A 23,827-nucleotide genomic window follows, 5' to 3' on the forward strand; every position below is an offset into this window, starting at 1 on the left:
GTTTTTCCATATAAATGTAGATTCATTGTTTTAAACATATTAGTTAAAACATTTTCAAAATTCGACATAGCAAATAATTTATATGTGTTTGGAAAGCAATACTGCCTTAGTGTGACTGCCTTACTGTGACTCCCTTAGTGTGACTGCCTTAGTTTGACCCCATTAAAGCAATTTAATTAAGAGTCAGAATTGAGCTTAACAGTAAGTTTAGAAATTCCTAGATTTCAGATCTATACGTTTGTAATTTTGACCTACTGTCCACAATAAGTTTGTCTGGTTCTTTAAACTAAATAATGCTATATACTGTTACTTTTATAACACGCTCACAGCTGATAATCCAGAACATGTTCAGCACCAGCATCATGTCTCAAACGCTGGACCTTTCAAACTACAACCGACACGCTAACCACTAGGCCGTGCTTAGTCCAATTTAATGGTTATTGTCCTTTGAACTTGGTAAATTGTAACTCTTATTATACATAAGTCCAATAAAAACATTTTTATATGAATTATGCAAATGGAAGGATTAATGTTACACAGGTTTGTGGAAAAACAAAATTTATGTTTTACAGATTTCACTTAATTTAAAAATAACGTTGGATCTTTAATGAAATCCTGAAATAATTACATATGCACTAAGGCAACGACTTACTTTCCTTGTGCTCTTTATCGCTTGCATTATCTACGTTAGTCATATCATAGCAATAAATCTTGTGAAATTTCGTAAACGAAAGAAACGGAATGCACGTGAAAGCCAGTGGTTCGTAACATTATAGAAATACATAATAAAAACTGTCTAAACCCTGGGTTAATGCCTAAAGAATGATGCTTCCTGTCAAGAATCTGTCCTATTGTAAAGATAAGAATATATGAACATTGAACAAATACAAATTTACACTCCTGTTTGTCAAGCCAAATTACACTCACAGTCCATTTTCCTGAGTGAATAATAAATATTACCACAACGAATGTTTTATTTTTGAATTTCGCGCAAAGCTACGCGAGGGTTATCTGCGCTAGTCGTCCCTAATTTAGCAATGTAAGACAAGAGGGAAGACAGCCAGTCGTCACCACCAACTGCTATCTCTTGGACTGCTCTTTTACCAACGAATAGTGGGATTGACCGTAAAGTTATAACGCCCACACGGTTGAAAGGGCGAGCACGTTTGGTGCGACCGGGATTCGAACCCGCGACCCTCAGATTACGGGTCAAGCGCCTTAACCCACCTGGCCATGCTGGGGCGTACGATTATTTTATAGGTCATCCATATCTAACTTTTGGAAATAAAATATAACATAATTCTGTTTGTAATCCTTCAAATGAACATTATTTACATAACTTCATAAATGTTATTTATTAGCATTATGTATGCTCACAACACCACAATGATAACACGGTGATTTATTGTATCAATACAATTAAGTTAAGATGCCAATGTTATTCGTTAATTCCTAGAAACAATACTTAGGGCTTAACACTGTATTTTGTATGGCTATTTTGTAGACTGTATTAAATATTTTTAATTGCATTCACTCTTCAGGTACATTGCCTTTTCGCTGTCAGCCTCTTTTCCAAGTCGTTCTATGGTCTTATAAAACTAAACGCCAAGATTTAGATATTCGAGAGTGGATACATTGTGTAGTTTTATGTTTACCGACAAACATACAAAAAATGTTATTATAAGAAACTACAAAGCGCTCACCATGATGAAACATCTGTCATAAAAACTGCATGCAATGAAACCGTTTTCTCTACAGATCAGAAATGGTAAAACCACATCTTGTGTAAGAGAAAACTGTGCTTTCTCTTTCATAGGATAATAAATTTCAACCATAAAATTATCTTGCATTCGGAAACATAATTTCTGTACTCATTACAGACTTTAAAGATATAGAAATAAAATTAGATATTTGGCAAAATAAAGGGCAAAGATTAGCTTCGCAATTTTGAAGCAATCTTGCAAGGTTTATCTGCCATTACAATGGTTATATAATGAATTGTAAAATAATTTTACTAGATACGCCAGTTAAAACATAAGATAACATATTTGATTCAAAACAATTTCATCCTGACAGATAAGATAATGCCAGATTGAAAGGTCAAAAACTGAAAAATTTCTTAACATTGAATATTGATTTCACTTTATTATGTCATTTCATTTGTTTTTAATTATCTACGTTGACAAATTGAAATCGTTTTGAGCTTACTACTTTATCTCATTCTTCGGGTATTTTCCATAATAGCCTTTATATATATATCTATTGCACGTGCCTGTGTTTCGTTTGTTTTTACCTCTTTTATTATTTTAATAACTTATAAGTCAAAGCAGAAAAAAAGAATGTTACGATACGTCAACCGCACTGCATATTCAATATCCAGCGCTTATGAAACCTTTCTCTGAATACCAAGACTCATCAATCCAGCTGGAATACGCAAATGTTGTAGTGGTTTGAGCACTGTTTATCAGTATTGCGTACGGTCTTTTTTTTATTTTTTTCCCTATGCGTTGAATGTCAGTTATTCAACTCTCTAATTACTAACAGACCAATACCGTTGACTTCCACGTATTGCATGGAATAATTTCATGTTTTGGCAGTTTAAACACCCTGTTTACTGTTATGTGCAAAACTACACGTTGGCCATCCTGTGATGTACGAACATCGCAACTATTGGTTTTATTCTTGTTGTTTGTTTGTTTTTGCATTATAGGCCATCAGACTTACCGCTGAGACACTGGGGAAGTGGAGGCATTATAACATTCAGTGTAAAGAAGTGAACAAAATGATTAAGCTTAATCACTTATTTTCTACGAGATTTCAGTTAGTGACTTTAATTGCAATATTGATGATGCTTTCATTTGAATATTTTGATGGTAATCATATGGTGTTAAACATCTTGTTTCTAATTTTTTCATACCTTTAATTATTAATAGAGTGAAAAAATTACACACCAAAAGACTCACCAACTGAATGGCCCGGTATGGCAAGGTGGTTAAGGCACTAGACTCGTAATCCATGGGTCGCGGGTTCGAATCCTCGTTACACTAAACATGCTCGCTCTTTCAGCCGCGTGGGCGTTACAATTTGACGGTCAGTCTTACTATTCGTTGTTAAAAGAGTAGCCCAAGAGTTGGCGGTAGGTGGTGATGACTGGCTGCCTTCTCTCTGGTCTTACACTGCTAAATTAGAGACGGCTAGTGCAGATAGCCCTTGTATAGCTTTGCGCGAAATTCAAATCAAACCTGACCATGACTCCAATTTGAAGGATTGATAGTTTATAACAATTCGTTTAAAAAACAGTTTGTATCCACCCAATCGATAATTTTAGAGTCCACCCCCAGTGGCACAGCGGTATGTCTGCGGACTCACACCACTAGAAACCGGGTTTTGATACCCTAGGTGGGAAGGGCGCAGACAGCCCATTGCGTAGGTTTGTGCTTGATTCCAAAGACAAAACAGTTTTAAAGTTAAATTATTAAGTGCATAACTGGCATAAATATTGGACTTTGTAACCTGGAACGACTATTTGGAGGTGTTGTTATATAAGTCACGTCAGAAGTTTGGTTGGAAAACTCACTCATAACAATTAATGTTTTATGTGCCGTGACATATTTCAGATCGTTTGTCATCCTCCTCTTAACGCTCATGGTAGAGGATAAAGGAATTCTATTGTAATTTGCGTTTCAATAAATGTTTCAATATCTTCCAAAACTGTACTAGTAATTTAACTACAAGACATATCTAGTGCATTGTCTGTTTATACGATGCCTTGTGTCAGCTGTTAAAAAGCTTTATAAGTGTTGTCCAATGGATGGCCTCGCACTGATCACATCTTCGAAGATCAAAATGGTGTTCATACGCGACCACACTTATCTCTCTGAGCTCAACTCTATAGCACATTCCTGAGTTATTTCATAACTGAAGACGGGGCAGACGCGATCAATCATTGGTGACAGTAAACGCCTACGTTCCAGTCCACAATAACTCTCCCCTGAATCACGTTCGTCATACATCGTGTTCCAAAGGACGGTCGGTATTTGTCCTGGAAGAGGACATGCGACACAGAAATAATACATGTTATAGCCGTACCCCGTATAAAATAAAGCAGTATAAATATTATGCAAAATGTGAAACTAGAGCCAACTATTTATAGCTTCATAATAAGCCTTCATGGCTTAACAAAGGATTTGATAGAGGAAAAAAAAAAATAACAAGTTATACTTTTGAATCGGTCTATTTACTTACTGAGTCAGTTTTTACTTCATCTCTACTTTACTGAAACAGTTAAATCTCATTTTGTCAAAGTAAGGTAAAAATTTAACAAATCAAATGTAAACATCATAAAATAAAATTTATATTTCATTAACCAGACCACAATAAAAATCGTGTACATGAATATATTCAATTAGCTAATAAATAAACAGGAGTATAAGGAAGATTTTAAAATAAAACCGCCACCCAATGGCTCAGCAATAAGTCTTTGGACTTACAAATATAACTCATCACAGACAGCACGTTGTGTAGCTTTGCGCTTAGCTACAAACAAACAAAAGATAATGTAGTAGTTTTTTTCTTACCGATTCTTTGTTTTAACGAAAAACTACACATTAAAATATATACTCTCTATCTGCCATGAAGAAATAAGTCACTTAACAATGTTAAGTCTGTACGTTTACTACTAAATCATTGGAGAAACTTTCTTACCAGATTCTTACGAAAAATTATGTTTATACTTTATTATTAAACATATTATGTAATTAGCTTGAATTAGATTATATTCTGTGCTTTTCATTGTTGATAAATTAACACAATCTTGACTACCAGGCTACGAACTTACAACGTTAAAATTCAGGCGTTGTTTCCCATCGGTGGACAAAACGAAAATACTTAAACATGTACCTTTGCAACTAAAAACGAACGCGACATGTTCTATTGTACATTTTTATCGGTTAATTATCACGTTTTCTGTGTATAATAGTCGTACAAAATAGGTACAGACTCGATTCATGTAGTTAAAATGCAATTAGGCCTAGCTAATGTTAAATAAACTAATCGAGCTAATTATTTTGGTTTGGGATAAACAGAGCTTATATTTAACAGCATTCGCGAACATGGCCAGCTGTTATAATTTTAACTTACCGACTGACGTACGTTTATTTTTCATTATTATTCTTCTTTTGAGAATATAAATTCTAACAAATTTCATGGCAAATAATGAATTATATTTTCTCAATATAACATGATTTATATGAGAAACTCCTTATGAACATTTTATCTTTCCATTTCTCAAGCACGTTTATATACGCTTATTCCATAGTGTGAAACGCTGGTTTCCTTAATTTTTTGTGGTGGTTTCAAAAGTACGAATATTTCTCTCTGTCTGTTCGGCGTAATGTCGGTACAGGTCAGTATGAGTTTTGTTACTTGTGTAGAGTTTACACTTCCGAAGTATAGGTTCATTCTTCTTTGTTACTTGTGTAGGGTTTACATTTCTGAAGCATAGGTTCATTCTTCTAGTTGTTTTACGTTCTTGTTTGTTTTCCTGAGAGAATGAAAACTTGAAACCATTACGACAACATTAAAGAAAGAGGCGGCCAATAATCAGGCACAAATGCTTCTATTTTGCTAAAACTGTAAATGAGACATCTCATAGTATTTTGGGTGGACTTTTTACACAGTTTTGCATTAGTCACGAATATTAAGTTTGTTCCAGTTATTTAAATATTATAAATATATATATATGTTTTCTGTTATATTCTCATTTAGTATATCAAAGTTTATATTTTACACCTTTGATTACTAAAACTTGAGTTAAAATATTAATTTCATCATTATAAAAAGTTGATCTTCAGTGTCATATTTGCTTCAATCTTTGCGCGTTCAGTTGTTGTTTTTTTCATAACTTACATGCAGTAGACCAAACAAGATTGTAAAAGAGCAAACAGATACGTAATATGATCTGAAAAGTTACAAATAATGCAGTTATTTGGATGCATTTTACGTGTGTTACCTGCCCTAAAAAGGCAGTACCTTCCTTTTAAATTTGATGTTCACTTGAAAGTTGATAATTATTTCAGCCTAAGTATGTGAAAACTTTATTTGATAGTGTTAAGCAAAGGAATGTAAATTACAGAGTCAAAATTCTTGAAACATTGATAACTGTAGAAATAGAGAGAAATGTGGTAGCTTAGTTTAGTATATACAAGTTCATAGTGATTTCTGCAATAGAAAGCTTTGAAAATCTTAAGGAAAGTCAACTAACTCCTATTGTACAAAATAACCTAGGAATAATCATTTTGTGAACGTCACGACAGCAAATGAAACGACTATTTACGAGCATGTGGCAAGAACTAAAATTCATGATGAAGCTTGTTGTAGGTCTTCAGTTGGCCGAAGCTTGTTATAGGTCCACAGATGACCAAAGCGAATTATAGGTTTACAGTTGACCGAAGCTTACTGTAGGTCCACAACTGAACGGTTATCACTAAACAATAAACTTCAAATTTAGTTCAGTTTACCAGTATTGTCAGAAAAAGACTACTGGGTATTGTTACTCTGCCCAGATGAGTCAACTTTTCGTGTCTCTTTACTGGGGTTGAATATGTCGTGTGGGCAAAGCGCAGATAACCCATTGTATAGCTTTGTGCTAAAAATCAGATGAAGCGAAAGGAAATCCGAAAAGGTATGCTAAAGAAACATAATCAATGATGTTAATTAATTTTAAAAAGTATAATCTGATTGCAATAATTCAGCAAAAAAAAAAAAAAACACAGAGGTTACTAACTAAAGAGTGAACAATATTTACTTCCACTTGATAATATTAGAATTAAAAATAGTGATAAAAATAATATACATATATATATATATATATGAATTAATTTTTAAGCACTCTATCATTCGAAAACAATATCTTTGCCAATGTCTCTTGCAGTTAATTTTTTCTTAAAGAATTCCTCAACCTTTTCCCCCTTCAAACTCAACTTTAGAACCATTTTAAGTGTTAGCAGAAATGTGTACATTTGGTGAGTTAGAATGATTATCCTAGTATAACAGTTACAATTTCTTCTTTAATAGCCTTTTTCGTGTTAAATAAAACGTAAGAAAAAGCAATTTTATTTTATAATTAAGACAAATAACAGTGGAAAGTCATTACTGCTATTGGTTTCTACGGTATATACATATTTGTGTATATATTTGAATATCTTATACATGTTTACTCAGTTTTCCTTCCATTTGTTTAAACTATTATTTAGTTCACATTTAATACAATTTTATGTTGTTCAGTTCATATCTAGTCTAAATACAACAGTCGTATATATATGTGTGTGTGTGTATTGTGACGTATTATAATTTATCTCGGACGCGTCTCCAAGTTATTATGTTACTCACATTACGTCTTACGATTTCGAGTAGCCGGTAGTTTGATTTTGAATTCGGAAGTTAAATGAATGTCAATATTTATCAAATTTATGATATTTGCCAACAAGGTTGATACACACAATTTTTTTAACACAAATATATTTTAATATACAAACAGCAATACAATTTATATTAACGGTTATTACAAATAAATTTTTATACACAAAAAGTTTACAAATTCACAAACAATATACAGTATTCTATCTCGTCTGAAAATTAATATTTTATCGAAGGTCCAGGACTAGCGAAATGATTTTGTGTTGATACACAGACACACTTCACTTGACGGCAATGTTAGTTATCTTTATTCTTTTTTGGCATAACGCAGTTTACAAGCTTACCTCTCACACAGGAAGATACCTAATGTTCTCGTAAAAATACTAACATCCAAAGTTAATTTTCCGAAGCTGAATGTTCCGTAATGTTCGAAATTTATAAACGTTCCTGGTCATGTTCTGTAGTTTTTCGGTTAATAACAGTTATAGCTTCCGAGGTTTATAGTGTACTGACTGCAGCTGACAAAACAATAATCTATCACTGTTTCTCCACGTGGTGCGATTGCAAGCTTTTATACTCATTAGGCAAGATTCTCGAAAATCCACTTAGCAACAATATTTGAAGATACGCTAGTGATTTCGTAAAATATAAATTGTTGAATCTTACACTTGAAAATCTTCTAAAAATTTAGAAAGCACTAAATTTCTAGTGTACAATACACATTAAAAATATAAGTCACAAAAATTTCTAGTTATATATTATACTAAAACAAATGTAGATATTAAAATAACATTGAGTCCGTTATAATATGTTTATATATATATAAATATATGTTTCTAAGCTATATATATATATACCTAGTTCTAACCTCTAAATTCTAAAACAAGTTAGTGTAAGTTTCAAAAACCTAAGGTAATGAAAGAAATCTAAGTGTTCAGAAAATAATTCATCTAGATCTAATTGAATATCTGTAAGTTCCATGATATTATTTGAAATCGAAGTTTATTCATACCTAAATGTCAAAGGAATGTTTAAATAATCTCGTTTTCTATTTGAAAAATTTCAGTACAATTCACAAATTCAAACCGCCTCAAAATATTTAGATGTCAACTATTAACAATACAATTTTCTTGAGTCTGGCGTAGCCCAAATGACCAACTTGCTCAAAGTGAATCCAAGGTTTCAAGTTCATGATCTGTTGCCGCAGAAATCCAATTTAAACTTTGAAACAATGAATGGAGTCAGGGATTTTTATTCGATTGGACTGGATTTTTTTCAACAGTTAGGACTAGAGTTTTCTGAATAGATGCTTCCTCTGGTCTGTCATTTCAGTTTTGAATATGGCTTTACGTTGATGTGAATTCAGAAACTACCAAACGAAAACTATTCTCTAACACCTTATGTGTTATTTTATTGGTAATGGAACTATTAATTATCAATGCTATGAAATTGCATTGTATATTAATTTGATTAGAAAATATATACATATGAATTAAAATTTATTTTCTTTATTTAGGATAAACTTCTCAACCAACAAAACACGTCAGATTAATTTGCTCAGATCTCTTGCTGATGTTCAAAAATTCAATGGAATAGTTTCAAGTAAGTAAATTTAGTTTCAACCATTCTCGTATAATTTATGAAGTCACAAATGAAACAAATATTTTTAAAATGGTTAAAACATTTTTGTCGAATATCTAGAATTGTAACCATAGTAGCAGTTGAATAATAAAAGTTAAATTTACTGTGTTTTATTCTGTTTAAAATTATCATTCTTAGCACACACAAAAAAGGGAACGTGTGTATTTTTATGATCAATAGTTTTTGCTTTGGCTTGGAGAAATGTCAATAGTCCAGCTTAGTTGTCGAACACAATATTCAGTTGGAAAGAAATATATATTGACGTCATATGTTTAGTACGAATAGTTTCATACTTAAATTTGGTGAAACCGTACCTTACACAATCTCTTTATGTTCAATGTTTTTGCAAGTCGATTTCTTAACTTTTTTCTTATTTATTTTTGTATTTTTTAGTTTATTATCTAAGAATATGAGGAATCACTTTTTCAATTATGGTCTTACTTTTCACAAAGCGTGAGATTTAATGAAATTGCCTGTACTAAATCACTTACGGTTGATTGTAAGAAATATGTAGTTAAATTAATATATACAGTATTGTGCAATAGTGTAAGGACAAGAGAATATATTGTCATTCTTTCCATTTTATGAGGCTACTTCGTCCATAATGTAAATTTCGACACTATGATAATGTTTCACTGACCCACATTAACAACTGAACAAGTCAGGGTGAGAATACTTATCATTCTGTAGGATTCTCATACACTAGTACCAGGGGCATATCATAAGGGTTCTGCTTGAATGAACATACTGGTCAAATTAAGATCTGAAATAATTGCCACGGTACCACATGCAGTGTCTTAATTATATAGAAAGAAGCTAGCGTATAGTACCAGTATATGCTAAAAGAAATAAATTTAATAGCATTCCACAAGTAAACCTTCATATAAAAAACAATGTTTAACACTGTATATTAACTTTTGTTGTCATGCCACCAAAATCGTATGGAATTGTTAATAAAGCAGAAAGTTCGCATAAAAGCTTTGGATTCTCCGATAAATTGCTACAGACTTGAAATGCTCTTCAGACACTGTCAAGTACATCCTAAATCGTGAGACCGAGACAAGTAAATTTGAAAATAGGAAAGTAAGAGGCAGAACATTTAAAGTAAATGATACTAATGTTAAGTATCGTTGTTCATGCAACCTTCGGGACAGAAGAAGACTATCACTGATCTGAATGAGATAAACAACCATATACCAAATGATAGAAAAGTGTCCAGATTTATAGTATCAAAAAGATTTAACGAAAATGGAATATTTTGACCTGTAGCAGTTAAACAAAATTTAATTTGATCTCAAAATATTATCAAAAGACTGAAATTTGCTGAGAGGTACAATTACTGGACTGTTAATGATTGGAAAAGGGTTTTATGTACGGATGAGTCCAAATTTGAAATATTTCGTTCAAACTGTAGGTTGTATGTCAGGTGGAAGAAAAGTCAAATATACTAACTTCAATACACAGCACCTATCATGAAGCGTGGGGGAGACAGTGTGATGGCTTGGGGGTGTTCTTCTACTCAGACGACAAGGGATATTTGCAAAATACGTGGAATAATGGGTAGCGCAAGTACCATCAGATACATATTCAGTGGTTTATGTATTATATGTAAAGGATTATACTACCAAGAAGAAATTGATTCCAAACACTCATCCACCCCTAAGTAGAAATCACTTAGCTAACAAAGAAGCTGCTGGAGTCAATCAAATAACCCAATCATCACCACAGAGCCCTGATCTCAACCCAGTTGAGCAGATCTTGAATTTAATAGATTAAAAAAAACTTGACAAATCAGATGATATTTCCAAAGAAACTTTATGGGAGGGTGTTAGAGACATTTGAAGTCAAATACCAATAAACACTTTGGTTAAACACGTTAAAACTATGCATGAAACACCATCTGCAGTTATTAAAACAAAGGAGGACACGCAAAATATTAACCGTTTACTGAAGTCAAACACTTCCACCTTGTGTCTGTTGTACTAAACATGAATATTAATAAAGTATTGATGTTTCACCTATGACTTACCTTTCACTGTTCTTTGAAAGTAGTCTGAAATATTGTATTTGACTTTATCCTATCACTTTTGCCTAGTATTGTAGATATATATATATATGTTTGTGTGTATATATTTAATTATACACAATTAGTTATTGTACCATATATATTACAGAAATTAACTGTTATTTCTTTGTTAAATCCTTATATATACCTCATACAACACTGAGTGATTTTTAACAACGCTCTTAGTGGCCAAGGAAAAAAATAATATGATATTTTAGCGTGCAGAAGTTATCAATCTAAAAGCTTTCAGTCTATAGTTACATTTATGGTTATGATATTTTCACCTTGTTTTGATGAATTTATGATGAACTTCAAATTTGCGATAAAATTTGTTTAGTGTTTTAAACATGTGTTTCAGGGCTAAACTAGGAATAACTTTTATCCGTTGATTAGTTTCAGTTATTAATTTATAAAATGTAGGCTGAATCACACTTACAAAGTTCTTTCCATCTGTGTTAAAGCTAGGGACCACCAACTATTTTAAACAGTATAATAATGCTACTTACTCTGTAATGTTTATCTGTTGTACATGTATAAGTAATCCCTTAAGCAACTTTTTTGTATCAGTTCTCAGCTATGCTACTAAGTGTTTTATTCATGTAACACGCACATTTAGTTTTAACCGAGTCTTTCGACGTTTGACAACGCTAAAATCAGGGTTTCGATTCCCCTCGGTGGGCTCAGCAGGTAGCCCGATGTGGCTTTGCTATAAGAAAACACTTTCGACGTTTCAGTGATGTCGAGAAACCCACTTGTTGATAAATTTATATGCAAAAAAAACGGCTCGTTTGGGTTGAGAAAATATTTTTCATATTCCGATGACCGAAGAAGGTCGAAACGTTGTTCGCTCTTCTATGAAAAATATTTTCTCAACCCAAACGAGCCGTTTTTTGCATATAAACTTTCGACGTTTGATATAATGCTGTTTTAGTATGTAATCCAATATATTAAGACGCTTAAGTTCCTGTTTATATTTTGCGGAATCGTTTTTCATTTTTTAGGATTAACATACCAGGCGAAATGTACTATATTTTCACTTAATCTGACAGTTGTGAAAAATGTACGTTTTTAAGTTAAACCAAACAAACGTTGTGAAAGGTACCAATATTCTTTTCACGTGTTACTTCCATATTCCAAGATCAAATTTCTTGCTACAATGATACGATTTGGTCTTGCTTAAAAACCCACAGTCTGTAGGTTGTTTAATCGAGCGCTCGTTGTTGTTTTTGGTTCATTCGACGTTGCTTGAATGGTCGGTATATGCGTGAGTCCATTGGTCACGTAAGGGTAAGTGACCAACTGTTAACGCTGTAGTGGAGATCTATAAGAAAAAAAAGGAGGAATTTGAGTCATCGTAGGTGACCAGATATTTGTAGGACTAGTTTAGCCCGATACGCCGTATTTAGCGAAGTTTCGCTTCCAGAATTTTGGAGGAATAGACGATTAACGATAAAAGCACTCGATCGAGATAAACTCACCTCGTGAATGCAGTGATGTTGAAATATCGAATTATCTTGGCTCTGTTTATTACCTTTTATGACAACATCAGTAGTTTTTAATGTAATTATTCAGCAACACTAGATTTTATTTTCCCCTATCTATTTCTGAGAAGTTGATTTCCTGGCGGCACAACTTTGCCATGTTTTCGAAGGAAACAAGTTATGTTGTTGCATCTAGAGTTGGTTTCATACATCATAAAATACGTTAATTTGACTTAGTTTATAATCTAAAGCTAACCCTGTTTATACGGATACGTCAAAGTGCATATGTCACGACCTTTTAAAGAGATACATTCATAATTTTAACTACTTTATTTTCAATCTATATCAACAAACTTGGCATCAAAATGTAGTTTGTAATTCAAATCCTAATATAACATAAGTTTTAATTTGTTAATTTCAAAATAAAATACTTGAATATATTCTCAATATTCACTTCTCTGTTTCACTTGACCTCCAATGGTACAGTAGTAAGTCTGGGTTTCTATTCCGGTGATGGTCACAGCACAAACAGCTCTTTGTGTAGCCTTGTGCTTAATAATTAGTGTCAATCAACTGCTTCACAAGCCTGGCATAGCCAAGAGGTTAAGGCATTCGGCTCGTAATCCGAGGGTCAGCTGTGGGGGCGTTATATGAACGGACAATCCCCCTATTCGTTGGTATATAAGAGTAGTCCAAGCGTTGGAGGTGGATGGTTATGACTAGCTGCTTTCTCTCTAGTCTTACACTACTAAGTTAGCGACGGCTAGTGAACATAGCCCACGTGTAGCTTTGCGCGAAACCCAAAAACAAACAAACTGCTTCACGTGACTCTTCTTCGCATCGAATTACCTATTTTAGATTTTGTTTCTATTTTTATGATCTCTTGATTGTGATACAAATACACACTTATAGTATAATTATTTATAAGAATAACGCACATTTACAACCTCCAATCATCTTCATTTGTAGAGAAATAAGCCAAAACGTCGAATCTACATGACATGCTCACATATCCCATCTTTTAAGCACTCAAACAAAAAACTCGTTTACTGGCAGACAGTTTCAGTTTGAAAGAAGTTATATGTTGAGCAACATATAATGTTCTTGAAGTGTAGTTGGAATCTGTTTAGATTTGACATCTGATCTGAATAGAAATGCCAAAAAGTACCATCAATCGAAAACTTATTCAGAAAGCAAACTTAATTATAATGGATTTGTTTAACGTTACTGAAAACACAAACAGAGTAAATACTCAAATATTTAATTAACTCTTGTGTCCTCGTAAAATGCATTTGTTATTATTTTGTGAGTATTATTTTGGTTTTAAAATAATTATAAGAAACAACTCAAAGATGGGTTAATGTGATTCAAATGCATCTTGTTTAATCTTGATATGTTTTATAACTTACATACTTATGACCTTTTTTGTTAAAGAGGCCAATGTTAGCCATACATCAAATAAATATCATAAAGTAAAAATATATTACGTAAGCTACAGATTATTTACTGGTATTAGACGTGATATATTTACATAATAACTAGCCCATCAGTTCATTTGTCATCCGCATTTAGTGTTTTTTTTTTTTATTTATAAAGTTGTTGTTCCTTTGAGTTACGTTTGAGTGGTTGCATATGTACACACACATAAATTCAAACTAAAACACGTAATGTTCAAACATCGAGACTTCTACAAGAGGAAGATGTTACTTGGTAAGTAATTATTATGTTTTACCCTCTGATCATTCATCTAATCCAACGTCTAAAAGCAATGACTAGTCTTCTTGGATTTTTCTTTCAAGTACATGCTCTTGTAGTTGTAGAAATACTTTACCGACCTACGAAACATTCTCCTATGAAATCCTAGGTTTTGTCGTTCTAAGGAAATGGGAATGCAATGAAGGATTTAAGGGATTTGTGTGGCGCCTAAGAGTTTCCTTTCTTTTCTCTCCGCTGCATCTACTTGCCAAGTCTGTAGCAATTATCGAGACTTCTCTATCTTTTTGCATCCACTCCCTTTGTCCTATTCTCAAGCTCTTTTCCAAGGCTAGTTTCCATCGAAGTTGATCATGTCAGCTGGAGTGAAATAATGTAAGTAATAAGAAAGAAGATCGCCTACTGGATTCCTTTGGCCAAGGCATGTAATGTCTGGAATTCACGATAACTTATCTTTCTTCATTTGAACAAGGCTTCATTGGTCTTCGATGGTTTTAGTGATGTAGCAGTTTGCCTAAGATTAGTCGACTTGATTTAATTTTGAATCTCTTGTCTTTTGATGGTCCCTTGATGTTTCTGTTTTCTTTAGATCGTATATTAAAATAAACGTAGCTACGAAGGTTGTTTTCACTTCTGTATGACTATTACAAAAAAAAAGATAAACAACGTACGTAGTTGCATAGACAAAAACTTGATGATTACTCTTCACACCTTTCACAGTAACCAGTTTTCCTTATTTGAATATGTTGCAAAGGCATTTTTTTTCTAACCTAGTGAAGCGTTGAATGATAAAAGATCAACAGACATCGTCGTTGTTGCATAATTACTAAGATTTATTACATTTTTAATCAGCCAAATACACACACAAATACGACAGATAAGTAATGCCAAGGATTCTTTACTGAATTAAAATATATTGTATTTAGAGGATCGTTTGTCTGTTTTTGAATTTCGCATAAGGCTACCCGAGAGCTATCTGCGTTAGCCGTCCCTAATTTAGCAGTGTAAAGTTGGATGGAAGACAGCTAGTCATTGCCACCCATTGCCAACTCTTGGGCTACTCTTTTATCTCCAAATAATGAGATTGGCCGTCAATTTATAAGGTCCCCACGGCTGAAAGGGTGAGCATGTTTGATGAAACGGGTATTCGAACCCGCGACCCTCCGATTACGAGTGGAGTTCATCAATCACATGGCCATGCCGGCCCATACTGAGAGTAACTGAAACAATGCCATAAATATTTGAGCAAGCAAAAATTTGTGTTCGTTATTTTTAAGGTTTTGCTATGTTATCATTTTACTAACATTTAGATTAGTATATGCTAAATATAATGATTTTCTACTTTTAGTTTTTCATGCCAACATTATTCTGTACTTCATACACCAAAAAGCTTTCAGATAAAATAAATTATAAAGACATTTTCAAGAAAAAAGTCTATTTGTTATTCTATTTTCATTTCTTTGTTTCATAAATTCATACAAAAGTACGCAAGAGCTATCTGCGCAAGTCATCTCTAATTTTGAAGCGGTTAACTAAGAAAAAAATGTGATGGCAAATTTCTACAGATAGCTACCATAATATTCAGAATATTAAAACACTATTCTGACGACACTTTTATAACGTTTACACATAAATCAAATACACGCTGCGTTTTCTTTAAATATCTCAATTTCCTGAACACATACTACACTTAGCAGCACGGTTCTCATCCACCAATAAGAACCGAAAATACATCCACGGAAACAAATGAACTATTCTTACAAAATTATGCATCAATATTATAACGCATCCACAGACCAAAAGTGCGAAGTGCGTTTTTGCGGCAACGATACGCAAACCGTGAGACCTCAAGTTCAGTCATAATCGCAACTTTGAAGGCAGGTATCTGAAATTCATCAAGTTTTGTAAAAACCAAAATTATCAACGATTTCACGACATTTTTTACAGAGAAAAAAAGATAATAATTTGAAAATAAATTAATTTTTCTCTCTCTTTTTTTAAACCATTAACACGTACAATCGAAAGAGCTCATTGGTTCACATTACGTCAGAAGTTTCTCAGAGGTTACTTCCAATCTTATTACGGTGGAGCTAATTTAATTTTGTATTGGCCGACCACTACTTGACACATTCCTCCATGTCAATTAGCACCACCTAGAAGTAGGCGCTGAAAATACAACTCTTCTATTAACTTTTAACTTTGACCAAACACAGTTATCAGGACATCCAAAACAATAGTAAAAATTTCCAACTTTTTCCTTATACGTAATAATGTTATTTGTATTATCTAATCAGAAATAACTTCATTAGAGTTTTTATTTAGGGAATAAGATATTACATTCACTAAAAGATTATGTTTTGTTATTTCTACAATTATTTTGCGACATTCAGAATTTTTTTACGTTTATATCTCTAAAATGTTCATTATGTAATGTGAAGAAAGATATTTAAAATATGCAGCAAAAACATATCTTACGACGTCTGGAACAATCTTTTCTATTTCTTTCTGATTATAGGCAAAAAGTTTAATTATTTAAGCAAGTTTTCTTGAGTGCATTCTTTCACCACGAAGTTTAATAATAAAGATTATTTTTAATACACCACACAAAATAATTAGAGGATAATTGAGTTTTATAGTAGTTTGCCTTTAAGAATCAAAGTATCTGCCATAAACTTATTTTGATCTTCGTCTTAAAGAATATATATATATATGTTTTACGTGTGTGAAAAGCCATCGAAGCAATAGGATCCAACTACTCACAGCAGACTGTTGTTTTTAGTCAAGTGTTTTTAGCATGATGTAGAACTGTTTTCAAACTAACAATAAAGCAGTTTGGACACAAATATTATGTAGATTATCATTCACAACAGAAGCAGAGGAATGTTATCTGTCTAAACCAGTTCGTTACAATCATAAAGTACCTGTTTCTAGATTGATATAAGTGGTCGTAGCCGCAAATGGAGATGCAATGTCAGTATACGGACTTATCAAGTCCGGTCTGTATGTCACAAATCGTAAATGAACTCGTATAATGTTCTAGCTTTCATAGGTTTTAGCGTGTAATATTTTTAACTGCGTAGAAATAATGGAATTTTAAAAGGAGTGCCTTTATAAACAGAAAATGCAAATCTTATCAAATCCAAGAAACCTAACACCTCTATATGAAAGATGAACCATATCTAAAAATAACTGAATTGAGTAGATATCCTACAGGCTAAGAATATTAATGTACGCTTTATATTTTCATAATTATTATTTTTAAAAGTATTTCTAGTTGTACTAGGAATCGTAGGTTTGTGTAAGAACTAAATAAATCTTGAATTCGATTTTTTTTGTGTGATGACAGCTAATGTATGTTGTAAATATTTTGGTAGACCTCTATTCTGTCATACGTACTCTTTTACTTTCAAGAGTTAACAGACAATTTCATGACAGCTCGATGTGACCTAATTATGAGTAGCTTTTATTTACTCTTTGCAAAGAAATTTACCCACGCGTTGTGAAAAGAAAAGATGACAGTTTTCATTTAAACATTGATTTTCACGGATATATTCAATCATCCCGAAAACAAAATGTACAGTAAAGTCTATAAGGTAATATTTCATTCGGTAATAGAGAATATACGCTTTTAAAAAGTGAACCCTCACAGCTGTAATGATACGCCATCTATCAGATATGATGTCTATTCACAAGCTTAACATGTAGAACTAATTTATATTTAGAACTGAGAGGGAATGTCAGTGTCCCAGCCCACAACGACTCACAGTTAACTATTATCATCTGCGGCCAGTAGTGGGTAGGTATATTTCTAAATTTCGCCCAAAGCTACACCAACGCTATCTGCGCTAGCCATCTCTAATTTAGCAGTGAAATACTAGAGGGAAGACAGATATGGTCATCATTCCCACCGCCAACTTTGGGGCTACCTTTTTACCAACGGATAGTAGTATTGACCGTCACATATAACATCCTCACGGCTGAAAGGACTAGCATGTTTCTGGATCGAGTGCCCTAACTACCTGGCCATCTCGGGCGTGGGTAAGTAATGTCTCTTAATGAAATAAGAAAATGATAATAAATTAGGCTATTATACACAAACTACTAAAGACGGCATTGCAAATGTTAAATAAGAAGTTCATTAAGCATTTTTAACAAATCCAGAAACAAACCTGTTGAGATTTTTCTTCACAGTGCTCAATGCACATGATTATTGTTGCTGTTTTTAAAACAGTGTTAAATTTACAGGGTAATGAGTACTTTAAATACAATTACAATAGTGTAGCCTGTATGCGTATTAGACATTTTGTAGTTACACGCAAACACACACACATTTTGAAAAAAAGAACTTGAAACAATGAATGAACACCAGGATGTGCAAATTACATCGTCTGAGCTCGCGAAGGCAAAAATAGCTTATACAGCATCATTTATCGTTACGTTAAAGCACACTGACGTGAATTAGAAAAAAAAACACTTTATGATTTAATTAATTTATAAACTTTATTAATATTTGTTTAATCAATATTTCTACTAGCTTCAACGATTCTATTTTATCTGTTATTTTTTGAAAGACCCCATCGTTGGAAACCTAAGAGTGTGTGTGTTTTTTTATACCACAGCTACATCAGGCTATCTGCTGAGCCCACCTAGGGGAATCGAACCGCTGATTTGAGCCTTGTAAATCCGTAGACATATCATTGTACTAACGAGGGGCAGAAAACGTAACAACGCTGATACTTAGTTGTGTGATTCAGTAGAGAAATTTATTTCCCATGTCTACTACTTTTAAAGGATACACCCACCTACCTCAGACTAGGTCTATCTATACTTTATTTAGAGAAACATAGGTGAAAGTTATACAAATAGAATTGTTGTGGAACACATTTAACTAGTTTTTAGTTATTCTTTTCTTTCGTTACAGACCGACTTCCTTTAATGTTTTTGACAGCTTTGCAAAATAATTACAGTACGTGAGACTTGTAGCTTATATCACATTTTAAAGATTTTTTTGTGGGGTATTGTAATTTTTGTACAAAACTCTAAACACCAACGTATGATTATTAACAAAATATAGCGCTATTTTATAATGAAAATATTTTGCTAAGAAACGAGTATTAGAATATCTCATTTTTAATAACTTGCAAATTTTCTTTTGACGATATCATTAGACTTAAGTTAAAGGATTAACCAACCATATATCTCTACTGGAAATTTCATCTATTTAAACTTTACTCTTCATAAAGCCACTTGCTTCAGCTTTATTATGCACATTTCTTGTACAGTCCAAAGGGAAGGGGTTGAGGAATGTATTTACTTTTGGTAATGAAGCCTTACCCTATGCTTATGTACATCAGAGAAATAAACGAACCTAATAAATTTGGTAAAAGAATGAAGGAGTATAGGGACTCCAGCATGAACCGAAAAAGTGTAGATAGTGCAGAGAATCCTGGGAAGTAACCCAGCTGTGAGGATACCAAGGACCTACTTTTGGCTGTTCAACTGAGTGCATCGTTAAATAACTTAGCGCGCATGTACTTAGAATACCCAGACTATGTTGAATGTAACTGGACACCAGCATTTCCCTTTAACTCAGTTTATCAGCCATTTTGCTAGGTGTACTTAGACGCTAACGCTGAGGACGACAGTGTGTACTTAACATATTACGTCAAGGAAGATTGAGTTTGTTTTTTTTTTGTCTAATTCACCGTCATATTGCTCATATTCATTCAGTTTTTTTATAAATTTCTCCATACTTATTTACTTTGCAATTGGTTCTAAGTTTTTCGGTTATCTGTCAGCGGCTGAGGTTCAATTTCTTGCTGAATAAATAACCCAGTTTGCCTCACTGGCGTGCTGTCAAGTGGATGGAATATTCCTGGTGACGGACTAATAGATAAGCCAACATGTGAGGCAGCTGGTGAAAGGGTTTATTCTGTTTTGTTAACGATGTTATGATTGAAGTGCATGAGGGCTGGGACGTCTTGTTTAAAAGCTCCTTCTTCCAAAAAGTCTCTATTTCGGGGCATGAAGTATTTAAGCCTAAACAAGTGAATTCTGTCAGTAGCTGTGAAACTGTTCTCAGTATAAAAGTATGGTGACTAACAATCTAATTTTCTTTTCGATAAAGTTCTAAAAGTTTCTCATGTGTAAACCCAGTCGACTGGTGGACTTTTGAGGAATTTAGTGTGCAGGGATGCTCCAACATAAAATAATAGAAAACGTTATCAAAGTCAGTTAAAAGCAGATAAATATGGTTATAATGTCCCCAGCTGGTACAGCGGTAAGTCTACGGATTTACAACGCTAAAATCAGGAGCTCGACTCTCTTCGGTGAACTCAGCAGATAGCACGATATGGCTTTGCTATAACAAAACAAACAATTCAAAATAATATTAATTTAAGACATTTATACTTAGACTTAATGATCTGTTGAAGATAACGAAATACTTTTATGATATAAATATTTAATAAACACTTGCGGCATTTTAAAATTAAAAAAATTTTGCCAACGTCTACATAATAACCATTTAAACAATTAGAACACGTTATACTTTTTCTGTTGTTTTCTAAGATTACAGTTACTAAGTTACAATCTTATCTCCTGTAGTAGATTTTTAACTGTGTTATAAAACTGCTAAACATATTAACTCCATCTGGTATCTTGAAATGTGGGCTGGCATGGCCAGGTGGGTTAAGGCGTTCGTCTCGTAATCTGAGGGTTGAGGGTTCGAATTCCCGTCGCACCAAACATGCCCGCCCTTTCAGGCGTGGGGGCGTTATTATGGGACGGTCAATCCAACTATTCGTTGGTAAAAGAGTAGCCCAAGAGTTGGCGATGATAACTAGCTGCCACCCATCTACTCTTACACTACTAAACTAGGGACGGCTAGCGCAGATAGCCCTCGTGTAGCTTTGCGCGAAATTCAAAAACAAAGCTTGAATTTTTTTTTCATAGTAATGCGACAGCTGAACCTTATTTATAAATATCCATTTAAAAATATAAATGTTTAAATATTTTAACATATACTGAAATACAAAATGCAAAATGTAAACTGTAATAGGTTTTTGGGGGTTTCTTCCTATAGCTTAAAAAACGTATCATTTGTCATTTAAAATGTTATATAGTGCCATTCGTTTTGACTTCAGCTCGGCGTGGTCAGGTGGCTAAGGCACTCGACTCCTAATCTAAGGATGGTGGGTTTGAATCTCCTTCGCACCAAATATAGACCCCCTTTCAGCCGTGGGAGTGTTATAATGTTACGGTCAATCCCATAATTCCTTGGTAAAAGAGTAGTCCAAGAGTTGGCTGTGAGTGGGGATGACTAGCAGCCTGCCCTCTAGTCTTACACTGCTAAATTAGGGTCGGATAGCGCAGATAGCCCTCGTGTACCTTTGCGCAAAAGTAAAAAACAAACAAAGAAGCTTTCTGAATCCAATAACGTTAGAGGTCCTTACAATGTAGCTGTATGACAAAACACATATTTTCTGGTTGCAGAAAGCTGCTGGAACAAATGTCTCACATAAGTTTTCTATGTAATTTAATGTGCCATTTTCTTCTGTAAAATATTATTCACGAAAACCACCTCAGTTTGAGAAAAATTATTAAATCATAGCATTATATGTAAAAAAAAAACAACTATATTAAAGTATTTGGTATAATATTTGTCCATAGAGTGATAGTATACGGAAAAAAAACACATGAACATTATCAGACTCCTATGTATTGAGTTTAACAACTCAATGATTTGAACCTCTATCATAAAAACGAAATTTAACTTTTCACTGTCAGGTATCTAATCACCATTTCGCTTGCCCAAAAACATGTCATTTAGTTTATTGCAGTTGTAAGTCGTGACCATCAACTTTATTAACTTCCACGATAAGCAGCAAATGTCGCCTGACCACTTCGGCTTTGAAGATTGATAGAGATTCTAAACGTTGGACTCCCAATTCTCCTCTGAAATGAACACAATCAGAGTGTCTCCCCTCCCTATGATCACGATCTGTCAGTGCTTTAATTGTGCTGTGTCCTCCTGATTACAAGTAGACGTGATTTCAGCGATCAATTCTTGCAAGACAGAGAAGCCTGCCTTTCTTCGAATAGTGCAGGAACTCTTACTTCAAACTTGAACGTTTCTCAGATTTCGAGTAGCATTTTTCTGTGGGAAATTAAAACGTAATAGCATCTTTGAAGCAAGTACCAATTAGATACTTCGATGCTAATATTAGTGTTCATCGTCAACCACGTTTATTTGATTACACGCTATCACCCAGTGTCCTTGTTAATCAGCTATACTTCTGACAATAAATAAAAATGTCCAGTGTTTTCAACGCATATTTTACTCATTCTACTCATGGCCCAAACTCCTGTACTCAAACACTTGTTTCTTATTTCATTTTATAAGACGTTTCAACAGGTTAGCAGTCACATGTATAGCATGTATATTGTTGTAAAGCAAAAAACGTTTAAGTGGATAATATTAATTGTAATTGCAACTCCTTCACAGAATCCTGATTTCAGTTTGTACAGGATCTTTGTTTGCTGGTTGGAAAAAAACACATTTTTTTGTCTTTTCGTTAGCTGTTTTTGTGGTTTAGCTTTAAAGTGAATTAAAGGAGGAAAATTATTTATTTATTTACTTGATTCAACCTGTTTTATGGGTATCACGAACAGAATGACTTAATTTTTATTATACAGAACAGAATTACCAGCATATTACTTTGTATTATTATGTGAAAAATATGATATCTTTGAAAGCTTTAAAAATAACTTCTAAGTTGTAAAAAAACAAACAACATTATCATACGGACAAATAAGGTTTTAAAAAATTTAAAGAGAGATTGATATATCTTGGGCCTATTTAATACAACGTCTCGGTAATACACTTTCTGTGTACTTGGTGTAGATAAACGAATACTCTTTCTACCATTGTTTTTCGTACCTCTAAGCTTTTAATTGAAAATATATGTTACCTTTTAATAAGTTAGCGCATGCAAAAAAACCGTCATATCCACACTAAATGATGCTAACAGTACACGCGAGTTGGTATCCAAATTAAATGTATGTGTGTACGTTATTTGAACTAACGAAGCTCGTAAGAAAAAGAGTCATTTCTTACAGCAAAGCCAGATCGAGCTATCTGTTGTATCCATCGAAGGGAATTGAACTCCTGATTTTAGCGTTGTAAATCTGAAGTCTTACCACTGTCACAGAAAGGGTCGAAAGAAAAAGAAGAAATATTATATATATTTATATATTGGAATGACACTAAAGCCTAGTTTAACATAAAAATATCTTCCATTTCAAACAGCATCAACTAACGAAATATAAACAAGAAGCAGGTATTGTATTACGTAAATTACAGAACAAACTTACATTCGAGCAAAGTAGTACTGCAGGTAGATTTCTATTAATAACAAAGTGGGTACAGTTACAGCTTATTGAAATCTTGCAACAGTTTTAGACTTTATGCCTAATATTAAACATGCAGGTATAAAGAGGGCAGTGTCAT

The 23,827-nt window shown here is 33.3% G+C and overlaps 1 long non-coding RNA gene across 15 annotated transcripts in view; it reads left to right on the top strand.

The window, feature by feature from the left end:
- LOC143246369 (uncharacterized) overlaps positions 1 to 23,827 on the top strand; it is a 372,922-nt gene that overhangs the window by 201,139 nt on the left and 147,956 nt on the right. For all 15 annotated transcript variants that reach the window (XR_013025939.1, XR_013025936.1, XR_013025938.1 and 12 more), the window contains one exon: positions 8,933 to 9,018. This is a non-coding gene — a long non-coding RNA (uncharacterized LOC143246369). The remainder of the gene's footprint in view (positions 1 to 8,932; positions 9,019 to 23,827) is intronic.

Source organism: Tachypleus tridentatus, chromosome 3 (genome assembly GCF_004210375.1).
Source record: "Tachypleus tridentatus isolate NWPU-2018 chromosome 3, ASM421037v1, whole genome shotgun sequence".
Taxonomy (NCBI): domain Eukaryota; kingdom Metazoa; phylum Arthropoda; class Merostomata; order Xiphosura; family Limulidae; genus Tachypleus; species Tachypleus tridentatus.